The sequence below is a fragment of the Mobula birostris genome, chromosome 11 (genome assembly GCF_030028105.1).
Source record: "Mobula birostris isolate sMobBir1 chromosome 11, sMobBir1.hap1, whole genome shotgun sequence".
In the NCBI taxonomy this organism is placed as follows: domain Eukaryota; kingdom Metazoa; phylum Chordata; class Chondrichthyes; order Myliobatiformes; family Myliobatidae; genus Mobula; species Mobula birostris.
Window position 1 is genome coordinate 101,249,079 of NC_092380.1, and position 23,292 is coordinate 101,272,370.

A 23,292-nucleotide genomic window follows, 5' to 3' on the forward strand; every position below is an offset into this window, starting at 1 on the left:
TCAACTCATCGTTTCTAACTGATGCTGCCCGACCTGCTGAGTTCATCCAGCGTACTGAAAGTGTCACTTTGATCACAGCATCTGCAGATTATTTTGTGGATACAAACTCCTTACAGGGCGTGGCGAGAACTGAACCCGAGTCGCCTGTTCTGCAAAGTATTGTGCTATTGTGCCACTCTCTATTTTGTAAATTATGGAACAAAAGCAAATCCTTCACCTATGTCACACCTGCAATACAAATATAAAATGCTCAGCAGGTCAGGCGGTTACTATGGAGAGAGAAGCACAGTTAATGCTTTAAGTCAAAGACCGTCAAAGTATTGAATCAGTGTCTGGTTTACTGTCACCAACATCTGTCAAGAAATTTGTTATTTTGTGCAGTACAGTGCAATCAAAACCAATTACCATAGGTTACAATATAAAATAAGTTAAATAAAAGTGCAAAAGACTACGTCCATAAAATATGTCCATATCATTCATTGTTATATTGTAATTTGTCCTCTACTGTGACTTTTGTCTTGTTTATTAATTATTGTACAGCCCTGCACTGTTTTGTGCACTTTATGTAGTCCTGTGCAGGTCTGTAGTCTAGTGCAGTTTTTATGTTGTTTTAAGCAGTCTAGTGTAGCCTTGTGTTGTCTCATATAGTCTAGTGTAGTTTTTATGTTTGTTTTACGTAGTCTAGTGTAGCCTTGTGCTGTCTCACATAGTCTAGTGCAGTTTTGTGTTGTTTCATGTAGTACCAGGGTCCTGGAGGAACGTTGTTTTGTCTTTATTGTGTACTGGACCAGCAGCTTATGGTCAAAATGTCAATAAACTTGACTTGACTTTATATAGGAGCAGAATTAGGCCATTTGGCCCATCGAGTCTGCCTCATCATTTCATCATGGCTGACCCATTTCCCTCTCAGCCCCAATCTCCTGTTGACGAGACCATAAGACACAGGAGCAGAACTAGGTCATTTGGACCATTCCAAAAAAAGAATAATGAAGTAGTTTTCATGGGTTCATGGACTGTTCAGAAGCCTGAAAGCAGAAGGGAAGAAGCTATTTCTAAAGCATTGAGTGTGAGTGTTCAGGCTCCTATAGATCTTCTCTGGTATGTCCTGGATGGTGAGAGACCATATTGATAAAGCCACTGCGTTTTGAAGATGGTCTTGATGTTCTGGAGGCTTTTACCCATGATGGAGCTGGCTGAATTTGTGACCCTCTGAAGCCTCTTATTGGCCAGCTGGTGGCGTAGTGGCATCAGCGCCGGACTTCGGAGCAAAGGCTCCCGAGTTCGAATCCAGCCGGCTCCCTTGCACGCTTTCCATCCGTGCTGGGTTGAGTGTCGAGCTAGCAACTCGGCCTCGTAAAAATAAGAAAGCCTGCTTAAAAAAACGCCGTCACGATGGTGTCCCAATGACTCCACTCGGAGCTAAGGGCTTTCTTCTTCTTCTTTGAAGCCTCTTGTGATCCTGTGCAATGGTACCTCCATATCAGACAATGATACACCCAGTGAGAATGGTGTCCACAGAGCATCCTCAGAAATTCACTAGTGTTTGGTGACAAACCAGATCTCCACAAACTCCAAATGAAGTATAGCCGCTGGCATGCCTTCTTCATGACTGGTCAATGTTGCCAATGTTTTCTGCTTTTACTTCGAGATAGAGTGTTTCTTAGCTTTTGCTTAAAATACTAATGAAATGCACTTCAATGACTGAATGGATTTTGTGTTCATGTGACAATTGCAGTAAAATACAGCAGTAATTTTCGTAACAGAGTGTTCTCATCACTGCAGAACCAAAGGATTAGTTTTAACAAGGTGCTGCCAATGATTTGTCATGTAAAATACACTGCTGTGATGTAGGAAAGACAACAGCCAGTGTGTGCACAGCAAGATCCCATAAACCGCAATGTGGCAGTGCTCTGGATTGTGTTGACAGCTGTTACAGAAGTTTTGTTCAGCACTTACACTCAGTGGCCACTTCACTTGGCACACCTGTGCACCTGCTCATTAATTCAAATACTCTTTCTAATCAGCCAATTATGTGGCAGCAATTCAATGCATAAGAGCATGCAGACATGGTCAAGAAGTTCATTTGTTGCTCAGACCAAACATCTGAATGGGGAAGAAGTGTGATCTAAGTGACTTTGACCATGAAATATCTGTTGGTGCCAGATGGGGTGGTTTGAGTATCTCAGAAACTGCTGATCTTCTGGGATGATCATGCACAACAGCCCATAGAATTTACAGAGAATGGTATGAGAAACATCCAGGGAGTGACAGTTCTGTGGGTTAAAATGCCTTGTTAATGAGAGAAGTCAGAGGAGAATGGCCAGACTGATTCAAGCTGACCGGAAGGCTACTGAAATAACCCGGCATTACAACAGTGGTGTGCAGAAGAGCATCTCTGAATGCACAACACATTAAACCTTCAAGTAGGTGGGCTATAGCAGCAGAAGACCACGACCGTACACTCAGTGACCACTTTATTAGGTATAGGAGGCACCGAATAAAGTGGCAACTGAGAGCGTACGAGACGGTGCAGGTTATGGTGAAAAGTGTTGGGAAAGGAGGATGGATTAAGAGAGGAAGGATTCAAACCAGCTGATGGGAATTGCCTGCTTGGGAACACAAATTATCAACGTGACCTCAGCCTGGAATCAGTGCCCAACACAGACTTGTGAAGGATACTCGATGTCTATTTAGGCAGGATACTCGATGCCTATTTAGCTGAACCTCCTTACACTGGAGTCCCACTGTCTGCACTGGGATGAGAAATTGGCTTTGGAAACTGCCCAAAAATGGAGTGAAGTTTTGCCTTCTGTTAAAGTTGTCATTTGTTTTAAGTTTATAAATTACTCTGACATTAACAAAAATAGTAAAATTCAGATTACGTAAAAAATAAAATATTGTCAGCTCAGACTCAAAAATAATTAGATGATTAAAAGCTATACACAAATAATTATTTTTAAAAAAAGCAAATTCTCCTTCCCAAGCCTACAATCTGCAAGTCCTACCATTCCAGTCAGAAAGAAAGGGGACCCACGTCCTGCAGCCCAGAGTCAAACTGTGTGAATTCTGGAGAATTTTGCTGAGTCTTTGATCTGCCCTTGGAATGGCAGGCATATAAACCTGACCCCTGAGAGGCTGATTTTCTTCACTTTCTCTAGCTGGACACCTGCAGTTCCGTTTGGACTCATTAACCACACAACACGAACCAGCCACTGCACAGACTGTTTTTTTGTGAGGGTTAAATATCTGCAAGAACACCAGGGATAATCCCCTGAAATTCTTCAAAATGGTGCCTGGTGGTCTTTTGCTTCCAGCCGAGGCAGCAGAGAGGGCTGTAGGTTAACATTGCATGATTTCTATAACTTACCGCAATTTCTCCCCCGACTTCTCTCTTCTTCCATTCTCTATTCTGGCTCCCCTCTCACCTGATCTCTTCTCCATACCTGTCTAACACCTCTCTCTGATGATCTCCTCCTTCCCCTTCTCCCATCGTCCACTTTCCTCTCCTATCAGATTCCTTCTTCTTCAGCTCTTGACTTAACCTCTTATGGCTTTTTAGCTTCTCACCTTATCACCTCTCCCCCACCCACCTACCTTCTCACTCACCTGGCTTCACCTCTCACCCTCTGGCTCGAACTCCTTCCCCTCCCCTATCCTCCTATTCTGGCTTCTTTACCCTTTTTTTCCACTTTATCTGACGAAAGACCTCAGCCCGAAACGTCAACTGGCTACTCCGTTCGGTAGATGCTGCCGGACCTGCTGAGCTTCTGCAGCATTTTGTGTGCACTTCTCAGCGTTTCCTGCATCTGGAGAATCTCCTGCATTTATAACTTTGCAAGTGATGCATCTTGAGATGCACTCCCTCACTACAGTGCGGAAATATCAGCTTGGACTGACACTTCTAGGGGTGCAGAACTCCCTCAATTTGGGTCTGATCTATCAGCTTAGACCTTTGTATTCAGGCCCCTAGAGTGGGAATTGAACCTGGGATCTTCCGATTCAGATGAAGAGAGCTTTCAACAGAAGCACAGCTGAGACTATTGATACAAATGGGTAAGAACACAAACACACTCAATACATGGCTGCCTAAAAGGTGCCAGTGGGTGCCCTAGCAACACGGAGGGATAGAAGTCAAGATATTGACCTTCATTGCCTGGGCAGGAAGCAGCAACCATGGCCGCTGATCACCCCTTTTGTTCAGGGGTCACAGAGGAAAGGAACAAGGTTTGAGTTTCAATTGCTTTTTTTCTGTAAGATTGTGTGAACAGCTCCCAGACTGTGAGAATCACAAAGGAGTTCTCTTGAATTGCTGAGATTTGGCTTAAGTGTTTTAAAGCAGTACACAGCGATAACCGACTGTCGGATTTGGCCAGAAGCTGTCTGAAATCTGACCTCCATTTGTTGAACTTCCCTCGGCAAGCATGCGTCCTGATCCTCAGACAGAGGTCACGTTGATAATTTGTGTTCCCAAGCAGGCAATTCCCACCCAGAGTCAGCTGGATTTGAATCCTTCCCCTTCTCCTCCATCTGTCCTTCCCAACACTGCCCCCCATGATCTGTGTAGCCTCGTATAGGTGCTAAGTAAAGCTTCCTTAACAGGTGTTGGTTGGATAAATTCTGATTCCGTGCATGCAGGTGTGCAGTCAACATGCCAATGCAAGATCTAGCATGCAGCCACTAATCGTAAAGAAACATTTGAATGGTTAATCCCCTGATGCTGAACTAAACCTCACCAAGTGTCTTCATGTAGAGCTGAATGAGGAATCCAGATTGTAACAGCTGTATGAATACAGCTGTAGGATTTTAGCTTGTCCTGAAGTAATATAGTCCAGGAGCACCTTTGGCTACTTTTGACAAAGCCTTCATTGAAATCAAAATCCTGCATCATGACTAAGAGTGGGAAATGTCGCGAAAAAATAGGAAACATCAACAATTCCTTTCCCACCCACAGATGCTGCTTGGCTGACGGAGTTCCTGCAGAAGCTTCCATCTGTAGTCCTTTGGGTCTACTTCCAGAAGCCCAGTGTCCAGATTTTAAATACTGTGTTAAGTATTTTAAATACTTAATTACTGGAGAAATTAAGTGATGCTGTACAAATGCAGATCTTGCTTTAACATATTTTTATATTCAATGGATAGACTGTAGATGCTACAGAAACTAAATGTTCTGTATGTATCAGTCTTCGCAACACGCTGGAGGAACTCAGCAGGTTGGGCAGCATCCGTGGAAAAGACCGGTCGACGTGACGAAGGGTTCCGGCCCGAAACGTTGACCGATCTTTTCCACGGATGCTGCCTGACCTGCTGAGTTCCTCCAGCATGTTGTGAGTGTTGCTTTGACCCCAGCATCTGCACATTATTTTGTGTTTACTAATATCAGTCTTGGTCCGTCTTGTGTTTCTGTGATATCACACCGGGGGAACATTGTATCATTTCTTAATGCATGCATTACTAAATGACAATAAAAGACGACCGCGTGTCCTCATAATCTAAACTAATCTAATATCTTGTTTCAGAATCAGAATCAGGTTTAATATCACTGGGATATGTTGTGAAATTTGTTAACTTTACAGCAGCAGTACAATACAATACAATACATAATAATAGAGAAAAAAATGTGAATTGCATTATATAGGTAGTGTTCAAGGGTTCCATGTCTATTCGGAAATCAGATGGCAGAGGGGAAGAATCTGTTCTTGAATCATTAAGTGTGTGCCTTCAGGCTTCTATACGTCCTTCCTGATGGTAGCAATGAGAAGAGGGAATGTCCTGGGTGATGGGGGTCCTTAATGATGGACGCTGCCTTTTTGAGGCATTGCTCCTTGGCTACACAGAACATAGAACAAAGAACAGTGCAGCACAGTACAGACCCTTCAGCCCATAATGATGTGCTGACCTTCCAAACCACTCTGCGATCTATCTAATGCTTCCCTCTTGTATAGCCCTGTCATCTATGTGCCTTCCTAGGAGTCTCCTAAATGTTCTAATGTATCTGCCTTTACCACGACATTCCATGTACCCTACATCTCTGTGTAATAAGCATACCTCTGACATCCCTTGTATGCTTTCTTCCAATCACTTTAGAATTGTGCACTCTCGTATTAATAATTTCTGCCTTGGGAAAGAGGTGTTGGCTATCTGCTCTGTCAATGCTTCTTGTCATTATATCCATTTCTGTCAAATTCCCTCTTATCCTCCTTCCCTCCCAACAGAAAAGCCCTGGTTGGTTTTGTACAGTCTCTTTTTCTGCAGCCATGTATGATTTACAGTGCTCTGCAAAAATCTTAGGCACCATAGACTTTTTAAGCAACACACATCTGCAAATTTTCTGTTGTTCTAGATTTTTTTAATATGGTTTCAGATGGTATGGTCTCCATAGAGTCCTGATCTCAACATCATCAGGGCTGAAGAGGATTACCAGGAGAGACAGAAGCAAGCAAGACAGCCTAAGTCTGCAGAAAAACTGTGGCAAATTCTCCAAGATGCTTGGAACAACCTACCAGATGATTTTCTCATTAAACTGCACAACAACATGCCAAAGAAAATTGATGCTATTTTAAAGGTGATGAGTGGTTACACCAAATATTAATTTAATTTAGTTTTTTCTGTTTACCGCTCTTTATTGTAATTTTTTTCGATAATTAGAAACTTTCCATTTGACTACCTTTGAAAGCATCTTCACTTTACAGAGATTTGTTTACAGACTTTTGTACAGTACTGTATGTATGACTTATATCCTGTGTGTTGACTGTAGCAGTGTACCTATGATGTTGCTACAAGTAATTTTTTTAATTGTACCTTCACCTCCTTGTACCTGTACCTATGACAATGATCAATGTACCTATGGATTTGATCTTGCCCACTGGAAATACAAGAGACTATAATGCTGGAATCCTCCAGCACCTTGAATGTTTTTCTTTTTCCCTCCCTCTCTGTGTAAATCAGGTTCTCTTATTCATTGCCTGTACATCTAAACATACAGTGAAATGCGTTGTTTGTGTCAACAACCAACACCACCTAAGGAAGTGCTGGGGGCAGCCTGCGAGTGTTGCCAATCATGCTAACAAAGCATGCCCACAACATTCAGTAGAACAACACAAGCAACAATAATAACAACACTACAAACAAAACCCCAAAACAATAAAAGCAAAGTAATCTCCTTTCCCACCTTCCTAACGACATACTGAGAGGCCTCCAACTCCAGGACTAACCACCTCTGGGTATCCGACCACCGTTCATGGTCTTCGGATTCTCATACTCCCAGAACTCCAAGCTCCGGACACACTGAACCAGGGGTTTGGCCTACAGGCCTCAATCTCTAGACATTGGACTTTGACGTCCTCAATGAACTTGCAGACACAGTCTTCAGTAGTTCACAGTTCTCTCATGGACCTGCCCCCTCCCTATCTGAGTCACCTCTGCCATCCTTCCAAACCTCTGGGAAAGCCAATGTTTCTCCAGTTCTAGCTTCTTGGCCATCCCCATTGATGATGAGGCCTTTAGCCTTCTGAAGTTCCTTCTCTAATTCTTTCTGTTTGCCACCCCTTTGAAAGTCACCCAACCATCTCTTTGACCAAAGCAGCATGCACAAAATGCTGGAGGAACTCAACGGGACTGAAGGGTCTTGACTCAGAACATTTATTTCCATAGCTGCTGCCTGACCTGTTGAGTTCCTCAAACATTTTATGTATGTTGCTCTGGATTTGCAGCCTCTGCAGATGATCTTGTGTTTATATCCTAAGAAATCTCATCATGTTCCTGCTGTCCCTCATCAATTTTAATAGATGCACTATAGAAATCATCCTGTACGGACGCATTCTTCTTGGTATGGCAACTGTTCTTTCCAGGACCACAAGACATCGTAGGGAGTTGTGAATGCACCAGTCCATCATCGATATTAGCTACCCTGCTATGTATTCTATCTGTATCTCTTGCAGAAAATCTTGAGTTTATCTGTGACCAAGGTTTTCTTTCCCTCTTCGAATTACTCCTTATATTTGTTGGTGTCAATCTTTTGTTTAATAACTTACCTATAAATGTACCCCTGGTTCATTTGCCTACCATAACATGCCCTATAAGTGGACATTGTTCCTCCTAAATTTGGATTCCCTGGGAAAGTAGAAGCATTTACTCTGTGCTACACCTTCACAATTTTAAAGATTTACATGAGGTCATCATTTTTTTGCAAGGGAAAAGAACTGCAGATGTATCAGTGTTCCGTGATAGCTTTAACACTGTGGAATGCTGAGAACTGACTCACAATGTTAATCCATTTCTGAAAAGGCAATTGCATATGGCCCTTGTAACACCTATCAAGATGGTTGCTCAAGGCAATTTTTTTTGACACATGCGTTTTCATTTCATGCTGATCTGTGGAACTAATAAGTGGCATTTACAAAAAACAAGACATTCTGCTGATGCTGGAAATGGAAAGCAACACACACAAAATGCTGAAGGAACTCTTAGGCAGCATCAATGGAAATGAATAAGCAGCCGACAATTTGGGTGAAATTTTCCTGAATTTATTTCAGAGCATGTTCGGGCATCCTTTATAAATATTTCTTTCTTGACTTATTGAGATACGGAACTTTTTTAAGTTATCGAGCAATCCCCCGATTTAAACCTCGTCTAATCAATGACCAACCTACCAACCGGTATGTTTTTAGACTGTGAGAGGAAACCCATGTGATCACAGGGAGAGTGTATAGTGGGAATTGAACTCAAGTTGCTGGTACTGTAAAGCGTTGTGCTAACCACGATGCTACCATGCCACCCCAAAAGTTTCCTTATGAAATTTCCATACATTTCATTGATATAAATGGAATATCGTTCTGCAAAATGTCGAGCACATAGCCAAGGCCTATTTCTTAAAGAATAAACAACAAACTAAGTTTAAATAGTTTTAATAGAATTGGAACGGGAATCAAGTTTCCTATCACTGACATATGTCATGAAATTTATTATGCGGCAGCAGTACATAGAAATCTATAAATTACAGTGGGAGATATATTAAAAAATAAATTAAGTAGTGCAGAGAGAGAACAACAAAAAAGAAAACAGGTTAACACATTCTGAGCAGCAAAATGGTGAAAGGAATTTAATCTTCACATCAAAGAAAGTAGCTCGGGCTTAATCTGCCCCAGCAGTATTCCTTGAAGTTAATTGTCTCCACTTTATTGAGAATGCCCTAATTGTTAGCAATTAGCTCCTCCATTATCCAATACTCAGTGTTGTTTGATTGAGGAGTTTACCGACTGGAGCTGGCTAAAAGAAGGTAAACCATTTCCCCACAAATTTACTAATAATTTGACTTTACTCTTTAACCCAATGAATGACATTTCATTCACACGTCCAGGCAGACTGCAAATTGTCATGTATAAACCCACTCGTCCCCCCGCTGCTAGCGATAACAAATAGACAAACATTGCATAAATAAACAAGAATTCTCTTCCTGAAAACTGATTCTCCTCATGTTGGTATCTGTGGAATTTGATAAACCACCCACTTTGCTCCAGTCTGGTTGAGTCTCTCCTCAAACCTCTTCCCCTTTCATCTGTGCTCTCAAAAGACAAGCACAATGTTAATGAAGTGCTGAAATGTGGCAAACAGCTTGGTTGAGAAGATATGGCTGTCCTCTTTTTTTGTGTTGCACTGATTTTATTTGCTAGACTTTAGTTTTTGGGAGTCCAAAAGGATTAACACTTTGTTTTGACTTTTGGAGATTGCAAAGGTGCAAACAGTTCTTGGCTAATTTATGTTTCAGAACAAACTTTAGATCATCTCCAAGGATCATGTTTCAAATGACTTTTTAGAGAGCTTTTTAGCTGCTTTGTCAGCTGTAGCACACTTGGTAGCACTCTCACCTCTGACTCAGAAAGCTGGGTGTTCACATCGCACACCAGAACATCCATCTAGGCTGACATACCTGAAAGCACACAGTAGAGTTAGGGGAGCAATGTTTAACGGAGGCATAATCTGTCTTCAGGTGATTAGGAGTGAGCCTGTGGCACTATTGCCAACAACAATGATGCAGAGAAAATGTTTCGAGATTTTATTTATTTAAAGATACAGCGTGGTAACTGGCCCTTCCGGCCCAACGAACTCATGCCGTCTAATTACAGCCATGTCACCAATTAACCTATGTACTAAATTTGGTGGTGGGAGGGGGGGGTGTCTACTGCACTGAGTTGTAACCTCAACCAGCTCTATCATGGGCACTAACCACCATCGTATCCAGGACACCTTCAAGGAGCTATGCCTCTAAAAGGCGGCGTCTGTCATAAAGAACCCCCATTGAGCAGGACAAGCCCTGTTCTCATTGCTACCATCAAGGAGGTACAGGAGCCCGAAGACACACACTCAACGATTCAGGAATAGCTTCTGCCCTCTGCCATTCGATTTCTAAATGGACATTGAACCCATGAACACTGCTTCACTACTTTTTAATTATTTTTATCTTTACACTACTTATTAAAATTATATATACGCTTGCTGTAATTCGCAGCTGATTTCTATTATTATGTATTGCATTGTAGTGCTGCAGCAAAGGCAACTCATTTCAAGACATATGCTGGTGATAGTAAACCTGATTCCGATTCTGAACCCAAACATCTTTGGACTGTGGGAGGAAATCAGTCGGCCTGAAGGAGACCCACACAGCCGTGGGGAGAAAGTATGAACTCCTTACAGACAGTGGTGGAATTGAACTCGGACCGCTGGCACTGTAATGACACTACACTAACCACTATGCTACCGTATCGGTCATTATTGTCAAGACTAGAGGAGCTGAGTTACAGGGATAAGTTGAGTAGGTTAGGGCTTTAGCAGAATGAGGGCAAGCATGAGGACTGAGTACAGGGCTACGGTAGGAAATATTGTCACATGGTGTGAGCAGAATTATCTGCAGCTTAATGTGAAGAAGACTAAGGAGCTGGTGGTAGACCTGAGGAGAACTAAGGTACCAGCGACCCCTGTTTCCATCCAGGGCGTCAGTGTGGACATGGTGGAGGATTACAAGTACCTGGGGATACGAATTGACAATAAACTGGACTGGTCAAAGAACACTGAGGCTGTCTACAAGAAGGGTCAGAGCCGTCTCTATTTCCTGAGGAGACTGAGGTCCTTTAACATCTGCCAGATGATGCTGAGGATGTTCTACGAGTCTGTGGTGGCCAGTGCTATCATGTTTGCTGTTGTGTGCTGGGGCAGCAGGCTGAGGGTAGCAGACACCAACAGAATCAACAAACTCATTCGTAAGGCCGGTGATGTTGTGGGGATGGAACTGGACTTTCTGACGGTGGTGTCTGAAAAGAGGGTGCTGTCTAAGTTGCATGCCGTCTTGGTCAATGTCTCCCATCCACTACATAACGTACTGGTTGGGCACAGGAGTACATTCAGCCAGAGACTCATTCCACCGAGATGCAGCACAGAGCGTCATAGGAAGTCATTCCCGCCTGTGGCCATCAAACTTTACAACTCCTCCCTTGGAGGGTCAGACACTGAGCCGATAGGCTGGTCCTGGACTTACTTTATAATTTACTGTTATAAATTACATATTACTATTTAACTATTTATGGTTCTATTACTATTTATTATTTATGGTGCAACTGTAACAAAAACCAATTTCCCCCGGGATCAATAAAGTACGACAATGACTGTGAAGCACAGTGACAATTTGCTGTCGACAAGCAAAACTATTTATTAATGATGCTTTTTCTCGAAAACAATCACTACAATCAATAGCCTGTAACTTCCCTTTTGGAGCTGGGCTTTTGAACTGCCTGCATGACCTGGTATTTTTGTGGTGTGAACTGAAGTTTCGAAGGTGCATGATGGTTGCGGTGTGGTGTGTACGGGTTGAATCAAGGCCATGGGGCCAGGGACGAGAGCCTGTCGAAGTGGTAGGGTCCGGGTCTGAGTGACCTGAGGTTTAGCCGATTTAAGCGCCGGGCTTGATTAGAAAATTCAGTGTTTCAGGGCCAGAGGAGAGGGAGAGGTCAGTGTTCAGCTCACTGTTCTGTGAGATTTACTCATCTCTGTGCTGAACTGAGGCAGTGGCCTACAACTAGTGGGCTCATGGATCGGCTGCAGTGATGACTAGCGTTGTGACTGTTATCCGACCCTCGTGAACTGCAGTTCTGAATGCTATTTGCTTACTTTTATTGTTTGCATGGTTTGTTTTTTTTCTGCACATTGGGTGTTTGACGGTCTTCATTACTTAATGGGCTCTATTGGGTTTCTTTGTTTTGTGGCTGCCTGTAAGGAGATGAATCTTAATGTATACATACTTTGATAATATATACTCTATACTTTATTGTCGCCAAACAATTGATACTAGAACGTACAACCATCATAACGATATTTGATTCTGTGCTTCCCGTTCCCTGGATTACAAATCAATAGTAAATATTAAAAATTTAAATTATAAATCATAAATAGAAAATAGAAAAATGGAAAGTAAGGTAGTGCAAAAAAAACTGAGATGCAGGTCCGGATATTTGGAGGGTACGGCCCAGATCCGGGTCAGGATCCGTTCAGCAGTCTTATCACAGTTGGAAGGAAGCTGTTCCCAAATCTGGCCGTACTTTGAACTTTGAACTTTGAGATCTTATAAAGGTATACAAAATTATGTGGGGTATAGATAGGGTTGATGAATGCAGGCCTTTTCCCCTCAGGTTGGGTGAGAATATAATTAGAGGTAATACTGTAAATTCAGTGTGAAAGGTGAAATATTTAAGGAGAATCTGAGAAAGTCTTTGGGTGGCATGACGGTTAGCATTACACTATAACAGTGCAAACAACCTGGGTTCAATTCCTAATGCTCTTTCTAAGGAGTTTGTACATTCTTCCCATGACCATGTGGATTTCCTCTGGTATTCCAGTTTCCTTCCACGTTCCAAAGACGTATGGATTAGCATGTTAATTGGTCATATGGATGTAATTGGGCAGTCCAGGCTTGTCAATACTTAACTCTCAGTCAAAATCACTAAAATACAGCATCTGGTTGCTGTCACATTGCTTTTTGCTGGAGCTTGCTGTGGTCAAATTAGCCACAGCAGATGCTATATTACCACAGTAACAACATGCCAAATCAATTTCATTGTTGGAATTGGAAGATGAGGTGCAGTTTTTCATTGTCCCTGTACCTCAAGGTACTTCTGCATTATGACAATAAACTTAACTTGACTTAGGAACTATGTATAAAGATAGGTTAATCAGGTAATAGGAGCAGAATCTCATCAATCTGTTAGGATCCTCCTGTTCTCTGTGGCAGGATCTGTGTCATCATTTGATCTCGCAAAAACTGTAAAACCAGATTGGAGGTTAAGTCTTCATCATTCCAAGGGACAGCCTAAAAAGACTCTAAAGATGGCATACTTTTGCTCCCCCACTAGTATGTGCTCCAGAACACCATATTTTTACCTACTCCCACAATGTCCCATTACCAAGCTGACACTCTTGATGTTAGCAGGAATCACAAAAACATCAGTCCCAATCCTTGCAGTGTTCTACTGGTCTTTTGACAAAAAGGTTGTCAGAGTTTGTTCCAAGGAATTCTGAGAAAGGGGAATGGCACTAAATACCAAAGGATGGAAGAAGACCTGGAAAATCTGCAAATTAACTGATGTCTCAAGAACACCTTAACCTGAAGCTGACAGTGGAGAGGGTTCAGAGAAGATTCACAAGAATAATTCCAGGAATGAAAGGGTTACCATATGAGGAATGTCTGGCAGCTCTTGGGCTGTATTCCCTGGAGTTCAAGAGAATGAGGGGGGATCTCATAGAAACATTTTGAATGTTAAAAGGCTTGAACAGATTAGATATGGCAAAATTATTTCCCATGGTAGGGGAGTCTAGGACAAGAGGGCACACTTCAGGATTGAATGATGTCCATTTAGAAAAGAGATGTGGAGAAATTACTTTAGTCAGAGGGTGGTAAATCTGTGGAATTTGTTGCCATGAACGGTTGTGCAGGCCAAGTCATTGGGTGCATTTAAGGCAGAGATAGATAGGTTCTTGATGAGATAGGGCACCAAAGGGTATGGGGAGAAGGCAGGGGAGTGGGGATGACTGGAAGAATTGAATCAGCCCATGATTGAATGGTGGAGCAGACTTGAAGGGCTGAATGGCCTACTTCTGCTCCTATATCTTATGGTCTTATGAAATTTGAGGGACCATGAAGAAAAGATAATTTCTAACTCAGGTACTCCACTCCTCACATTATGAAACACTGGCTGCTAATAATGTTGTCACCAAAGAAGTGAAAATATGTTTTTAAATCTTGTAGCAAATGAGACATTTGCTACTTCTCCTCACTGGGTGAAATGTGCATTTTCCCATCAAGCGCTATGTGTGTAACTGTAATGCAAACCAACATTTTGGACAGAGGTGAAATGCAAGGATCAACAAAACATTTTCAAAGTAAAATGTGATACATTTACATATCTGACAAGGATCTTTGAATCGTTTGTCATTTCTGCAAGAGGAGGCATGCAGGAATGAGATAGGTTGGCTGGTTGAGACAGTGAAGATGCATACATCAGGATGCTCTTCATTGACTACAGCTCTGCATTCAACACCATCATCCCCTCATATCAAATCAATAGGCTCCAGGACCTAGGTCTCAGTACCTCCTGGTGAAGCTGGATCCTCAATTTCTTCACTTGCAGACCCCAGTCAGTTCAGATTGGCAACAAGATCTCTACAACCTCCATCAGCGCAGGTGCACCCACGGGCTGTGTGCAAAGCCCCCTGCTCTACTCCTTTTATACTTATGACTGTGAGGCTAAGTACAGCCCCGATGCCATATTGTATGCTGATGACACCACTGTTTGGAGGCAGAGTGAAAATCTGGCTGAATGGTGCCACAACAACAAACTTTCTCTCAGCATCAGAAAAGCTAAAGAGCTGATTATCAACTACAGGAGGAGGAAACCAGAGGTCAATAAGCCAGTCATCGTCAGGGGTGCAGGGGCGGAGAAGGTCAGTCATGTTAAATTCTTCAGTGTTACCATTTCAGAGGGTTTGTCCTGCATTTATCACGTAAGTGCCATTGCAAAAAGGCATGGCAATACCTCTACTTTCTAGAAGTTTGCAAAGATTTAGCATGTCATGTAAAACTCTGACAAACTTCTATAGATGCCTTGTGGAAACTATGCTGCCTGGTTACAATACAGCCTGGTATGAAAACATCACTGTCTTTGAATGAAAATGCCTACAAAAAATAGTGGATACTGCCATTTCTATCACAGTAAAGCCCTCCCCACCATTGAGCACATCTACAAAGAGCGCCCTCGAGAAAGCATCACCCATCATAAAGGGCCCCTTCCACCTGGCTCTTCTTCTCGCTGCTGCCATCGGTAAGGAAGTACAAGACTCTCAGTACCCACACCACTACATTCAGGAACAGTTATTACCCCTCAGCCAACAGGCTCCAATCCTGAGTGGATAACTTCACTCAACTGATTCCACACACTATGGGCTCACTTTCATGGACTTTACAACTCATGTTGCCAATTAAATTAATTAAAGGCATCCGTTAGTCTTGCAAGACCATGGATCTGTGCCTAGAAAGTCTTCACTCTCCAGGGCACAGGCCTGGGCAAGGTTGTATGGAAGACGACACCAATGTTGTCCAAGGGAAGGGCATTAGGACCCATACAGCTGGGCACCGGTGTCGTCGCAGAGCAATGTGTGATGAAGTGCCTTGCTCAAGGACACAACACGTTCCCTCGGCTGGGGCTCGAACTCACGACCTTCAGGTCACTAGTCCAATACCTTAACCACTTGGCTGCGTGCCCATATATCTATATTAGATAATATAGATAATATCTTGATCAAAAAAGTATGACTATCTGTATTATCTATATTGTTGCCAATATCTATCTATCTATCGATCCATCTATCCATCTATTTATCTATCTATCCATTTTTTTTTGTATTTGCAAAATTTGTTGTCTTTTCACATTGGTTATTTGTCTGTCTTTGTGTGCAGTTTTCCACTGATTCTACTGTTTTTCTTTTTATTTACTTTTAACAACAAATTTTGCAACCTATGTCATTGATAATAATCTTGATTCTGATTCTGAATTCCAGATCCTACTGTTTTTAATAACTGAGTCAATTGAGTAAAGCAGCACTAATGAGAGCAACACACACAGAACGCTGGAGGAACTCAGCAGGTCAGGCAGCATCAGTAGAGGGGAATTGACGTTTTGGGCCGAGGCCCTTCATCAGGAGCTGAAAGGAAGTAGGAAGAAGGTCAGGTGAGGGGAAGGAGTACAAGCAAAAAGGTGTTTGTTAAGTCAAGTGAGGGGCAAGGTTGGTGGGTGGGTGAGGGGTGATAAAGTGGTAATGACATGAATTGAAAAAGGAATATATGTGAATTTTGATTTCTTTTATAAATTACCAACTACTGGGAAGAGGAATCTTCACCACAGTATTACTGTTTTTTTTATTTCAAAATATACTTTATTCAAAAATAAATATATACAATAAACCATTCAATAACTTTACATACGTTTCCATTATACTCAGTACATATCCGTATCAATAGCCACCCACGTGGCACTCCAGTAGCTCAGCTTACCATATCATTGTTGAGGGGTATACTCCCCGCCCACCGACCACTCCCACTCCCACGGGTGGAGAAACCTATACTGTGGTCCTTCCCCACCGGGCCCTTGCGGTGGCTGCATCGAGTTTCAGTGCGACCCTCAGCACGTACTCCTGCAGCCGAGAATGTGCCAGTCGGCAGCATTCTCCCACGGACATCTCCATGTGCTGGTAGATCATCAAGTTTCGGGCCGACCAAAGAGCGTCTTTCACCGAGTTGATGATCTGCCAGCAGCACCGGATGTTGGTCTCCGTGTGCGTCCCCGGGAACAGCCCGTAGATCAGAGAGTGTTCTGTTACGCAGCTGCTGGGGATAAAACGTGACACTAGCCCGTCCATCCTCCTCCACACCCTCTTTGCGAACTGGCAGTGTGCAAAGAGGTGGGTCACAGACTCCTCCTCACTGCAGTCCTCCCGTGGGCAGTGGGGTGCGGAGACAACGTTCCGGGCGTACAGGAGGGCTCTGACTGGGAGGACCCCTCTCACCGCCAGCCAGGCGAGGTCTTGGTGCCTGTTGGTGAGATCTGGCGATGAGGCATTTTGCCAGATGAACTGGGCAGTCTGCTCAGGGAACCACCCCACTGTGTCCATCACATCCTTCTCCTGCAGTGCCTGCAGGACACTACGTGCCGACCACTGCCTGATGGCCCTGTGGTCAAAGGCATTCTCCTGGAAGAACTTTGCTACGTAGGGCAGGTATGCCGGCAACGACCAGCTGACTGGGGCGTTGCGCGGGAGTGGGGCCAGACCCATCCTTCGTAGCCAGGGCGACAAGTAGAACCTGGGCACATAGTGGTACTTGGTGCCCACATACCTGGGCTCTACACACAACCTGATGCAGCCACATACGAAGCTGGCCATCAGGGTGAGGGCGACATTGGGGACGTTCTTGCCCCCGTTGTCCAGGGACTTGTGCATGATGGTCCGTCTCACCCGCTCCATCTTGGATCCCCAGACGAATCTGAAGACAGCCCGGGTGATTTCCGAGCTGTAGGAGCGGGGGACGGGCCAGACCTGCGCCAAGTACAGCAGCCCTGAGAGCACCTCACACCTGATGACCAGGTTCTTGCTCGTTATCGACAGGGAGCGCCCTCCCCACAGTCCCAGTTTCTGTTTCACCTTGGCAGTCCGCTCCTGCCAGTTCCCCAACACCTTCACGTGGTCAGACCTGATGGTGAAGGGGACGCTGGATCGGTCGAGCCAGTTGCCGAAGAGCATGGCTTCGCTCTTCGTGCGGTTGACCCTGGCCCCCGACGCTAGCTCGAACTGTTCGCAGGTGCCAATCAACCTGCGAACTGACCTCGGATCACAGCAGAAGATGGTGACGTCGTCCATGTACAGGGAGGTTTTCACTTAGGTCTCTCCACTGCCTGGCAGCGTCACCCCTCTTATGCCCTCATCCCTCCTGATGGCTTCCGCAAAGGGTTCTATGCAGCAGACAAACAAGAAAGGGGAGAGGGGACAGCCCGGCCTGACTCCAGACCTGATGGGGAAGCTGTTGTTTCCCACCCGTTGACCTGCACTGCACTACGGATGTCTGTGTAGAGCAGTCTAATCCAATTCCGGATTCCCTCCCCAAATCCCATTTTGGAGAGCACGTCCGCCATGTGATATCCTGTCGAAGGCTTTCTCCTGGTCCAAGCTGACCACGGCATCACTGTGCATTGTTGTTTTAGGCCTTGTCAAGGTTCGTGATATAAAGGATTACCTCTTTGATACTGGCCTTTAAATTGAGCAGCGTTCACACTGACACTCTCAGATCCGCTGTCTTATTTGTATATTTTTGCAATTCGATGCCTCTGAATGAAGTGTTTAACAATGTTTATTCACAATAAATCCAAACGAACTGTTGGGGTTGATTCAATGCAAATGACGATACTTGAACAGGAAGTCAGCTGCGTCCACTTCTTTCATATATAATCTATCACAGGAGATCCTGCTCCCCCAGATCTATCCTCAGGGGCCTTCTGGAAACCTTTAGATTTGCCTTCATTGTCGATACTCCATGAACACAGCCGAGCTTTGGCAATTACAAAGTCTCTCTGAAACATAGTTAAACTGCTGTATGCCGGAGAACCACGTTCTGTTTACCACTGACCATACAGCTTAACAATTGTCATCTCAAGCCTTTTCTTTTGACTAGATCTTGCATCATCTATTAACGGAGAAACAATATTTCTTGTACACGCTAGACTAAACACCGCAAGTTACCTTTATGGTTTAAATCTATTCTCTGCACAGGGATTTCTTTACACCCTCTAGCATATGTACACAATGAAGTGCATTTTTACAATGAAGCAGGATGTTTTTAATTACCTAGAGAAGGAAATGGTTTGTTGCAGTACACTGTAATTATAAAGAGATGTGCTGTTATTTGATATTTCAAGGAGACCTAACCATACATTTATGGCCATGTTTGAGTTATTCACTTTCCTTTGTTTTACTGCGTAGCTCCTGTCACTTATGTTTTCATAGTGTATAATAAATTATGTCAAATTATAAACGCCGCACAGGATATGAGAAAAAATTGCATTACCATAACTTGAAGATATGACCACAAATTACTTCAACAGGATTATATTTTTAAAGATAAAGATTTTTAAAGATTAGCTTCATTTGTCACATGAACATTGAAACATACAGCGAGATATATCATTTACCTCAAATCAAATCAACGCGGATTATGTTGGGCAGCCCGCAAGTGTCGCCATGCTTCCTCCACCAACGCAGCACGCCCGCAATTTACCAGACTTAAACACAAGCGGTTCTGCTGATGCTGGAGAGCTAAAGTAACACACACAAAATGCTGGAACAGTTCAGCAGTTCAGGCCACATCTATGGGGAGGAACAAACAGCAGAAGAGTCAGGCCAAGACTCTTCAGCAGGACCTGAAGTTGACACTTTACTCCTCTCCATAGATCAGGGGTTCCCATCCTGGAGTCCACAGACCCCTTGCTTGGTGGTACTGGTCCTTGGCATAAAAAAGGTTGATGCTGCCTGACCTGCTGAGTTCCTCCAGCATTTTGCGCGTGTTACTCATTAACCCTAACTGTAAACACAAAATAATCTGCAGATGCTGGAGTCAAAGCACACTCACAACACGCTGGAGGAACCCAGCAGGTCGGGCAGCATCCATGGAAAAGATCGGTTGACGTTTCGGGCCAGAACCCTTCATCAGGACTGTAGAGGGAAGGGGCAGAGGTCCTATAAAGAAAGTGGGGGGAAGGTGGGAAGGAGAAGGCTGGTAGGTTCAAGGTGAAAAACCAGTAAGGGGAAAGATAAAGGGGTGGGGGAGAGGAAGCAGGGAGGTGATAGGCAGGAAAGGTGAAGAAGGAATAGGGGAAAACACTATGGGTAGTAGAAGGAGGCGGAACCATGAGGAAGGTGGTAGGCAGCTGGGGGAGGGGGCAGAGTGAAATAGGGATAGAGGAAGGGAGGGGGAGGGAATTACCAGAAGTTGGATAATTCTATGTTCATACAAGGGGCTGGAGACTACCTAGACGTTATATGAGGTGTTGCTCCTCCAACCTGAGTTTAGCCTCATCATGGCAGTAGAGGAGGCCATGTATGGACGTATCTGAATGGGAGTGGGAAGCAGGGTTGAAGTGGGTGGCAACCGGGAGATCCTGTCTGTTGTGGCGGACAGAGCGGAGGTGCTCGACGAAGTGGTCCCCCAATCTGCATCGAGTTTCACCGATGTAGAGGAGGCCGCAACGGGAGCACCGGATGCAATAGATGACCCCAACAGACTCACAAGTGAAGTGTTGCCTCACTTGGAAGGACTGTTTGGGGCCCTGAATGGTGGCAAGTGAGGAGGTGTAGGGACAGGTGTAGCACTTGTGCTTACAGGGATAAGTGCCAGGTGGGAGATCTGTAGGGAGGGATGTGTGGACCAGGGAGTTGCGAAGGGACCGATCCCTGCGGAAAGCGGAGAGGGGTGGAGAGGGAAAGATGTGCTTAGTGGTGGGGTCCTGTTGAAGGTGGCTGAAGTTGCGGAGGATAATGTGCTGGATCCGGAGGCTGGTGGGGTGGTCGATGAGGACAAGGGGAACTCTGTCCCTGTTGTGGTGGCGGAAGGAAGGAGCGAGAGCCAAAGTGCAGGAAATGGAGGAGATGCATGTGAGGGCATCATTGATGACAGCAGAAGGGAAACCACGAATAGGAAAATGCATCACCACACACCTCTCCTCTTCAACTTCTTTTGCCATGTGCCTATTGCACTAACCTATTACAACCTATCACAATCCCTTCCCAATTCACTATACTCCTAAGTTGCATCTTATCTGTAAAGTGAGAAACTGTGGCTTGCGTTCTCAAGTTTGGGTCATTAAAAGTAAGGGTCCATGCACTGATCTTCAGAGAACAGCACAATTTACCTTCTTTCAGTCATAAACAACCATTCACCACAATGCTGTACTGCAGGGGTTCCCAACCTGGGCTCCGTAGACTACTTGCTTAATGGTATTTGTCCATGGCATTTACAAGGTTGGGAACCCCTGCTGTATTGCATGTTTCTGAGCCAACAGACCTCCAAGAGGACTACAACCCTGTCATGGTTAGGAGGCTTGCGTGCCTCAATGATCCAGAGTGCTACGTTGGCTGGAGTCAGGGCTTCACGTTTTGGTCCTTGGTAGGGTCACCCATGCCAAACAGGTCAAAGGCTAGAGGTTCACTGGTTCTCCAGTTCAAGGGTTCAGCTCAGGGCTAACAACCCTGATGGGTAAAACAAAACTGTTATGGAAACAGCAGTGAAGAAAACTTTTACGCCTGAGTGTGACAGTGTTCCTGAGTCTCCACCCAGGACTTGCATGACTGACAGTAGTGAAAACTGAGAGGAAGCTACTGACACAATGAATTAAGCCCTGAATATGGCCAGAGATGGAGGACCTTCATTGCTACCCTAAATGCCAGCGGTATAACCGGCAGTGAGTAAGTAGCCAAAAGAGGATGGTAGGGCGCTATGGAATGCTGATGAACAGAAGGACCTAGGGATCAAAGTCCATTGTTTCCTCAAAAGAGTCATGGTGGATGGGGCAAAATGGTTGCAAAGTGGTTAGCACAATCTCTTTACAGCACCAGCGATCATCGGTCAAGATTTGATTCCTGCCAACATCTGCAAGGAGTGTGTACAATCTCACCGTGACTATGTAATTTTCCTCCGGATGCTTCGGTTTCCTCTCACATTCCAAAGCTGTACGGTTAGGGTTAGTGAGTTGTGGGCATGCCATGTTGGTGCTGGAAGTGTGGTGACACTTGCCATCTGCCCCCAGCACAATCCTTGGACTGTAGTGGCCATTGATGCAAAATGATGCATTTCACTGTACATTATGTGGTCCCAGTGACCTGGATGTTGCTGCCAATTTTAAAAAGGGAGGGTTTCAAGATTCAAGATCGTTTAATGTCATTTCCATTACAGAAGTGTAAAGGAGGACAAACTAATTGTTACTCTAGATCCAATGTAGCACAAAAAAATACACAATGAATCTCCTAAAGTCCAATAAAATGATTAAATCTTACAATGCAGATCAATATTGATGAACCAGAATGACCATTTGGAAATGATGACAATAAAAAGAGTTTAAATGAAATGTAGTTGATATTTTTTTTCTGCACACGCGCTTGTGAAGAGCAATGCACTTAAATGTCTCGAGGGAACTCCGGAGCGTTAATCAGCAGTCCTGAGGAAGGGTCTTGGCCTGAAATGTTAACCATATATTCCTATCCATTTACAAGGAGCGCTGCTGCAAGAAAGCAGCACAATCGTCAAGGACTCTGTACCATCCAGGCCTCATCTTCTTCTTGCTTCCACCGTTTGGCATGAGATACAGGAACCTTAGGGCCTACACCAACCGGAACAGGTATTACACTTCAACCATCGGGCTCTGGAACCACCGCAAATAACTTCACTCACCTCAACACTGATTTCACAATCTATTGTCTCACTTTCAAGGACTCTTCAACTCGTGGTCTCAGTATTATTATTATTTTCTATTTTAACGTGCACAGTTTTTCTGCTTTTGCACATTGGTTGTTCGTCAGTCTCTTTTAATTTATAGATTTTTCATAAATTTTATTGTATTTCTTCATTTTCCTGTAAATGCCCGTAAAAAAAACAAATCTCAAGGGTTGTGTATGGTGACATAACTGTATAGGTACCTTGATGGTAAATTTACTTTGACTTAGACTTTCCATAGATGCTGCCTGACCTGCTGAGTTACTCCAGCATTCTGAGCGTTGCTGAGAATTTCCAGCATCTGCAGATTTTCTCGTTTGTGATCTGTAGATTATCTTCTGTTTAAGATTTACTGCATTTAATTGGGTGTTCAAGTTCTGATATCTCATCTTAATTTTGATGTTGTGACTTTGTATCCTATTTTAAATGGTGTCCTGGCTAATTTGTTCTCTATGCTCAACTACACTTCTCGGCTCTATTCCAATTACAGGTGCTTTACTTTTTCAGTTCCAGATACCTTGTCTAACACTGTGCCTGAACTGACAGTTAGGAATGTGATGTTTCTTCAGAGGGCACCGCTACAGGAAACGACCAACATTGCCGCAAAGCTCAGGTCACTGATATGAATTGCACATTCAAATTTATTTTCTATTGATTTTGTGATACAGTGTGGAGTAGGCCCTTCTGGTCCTTTGAGCCGCACCACCCCAGCAACCTCTGACAAC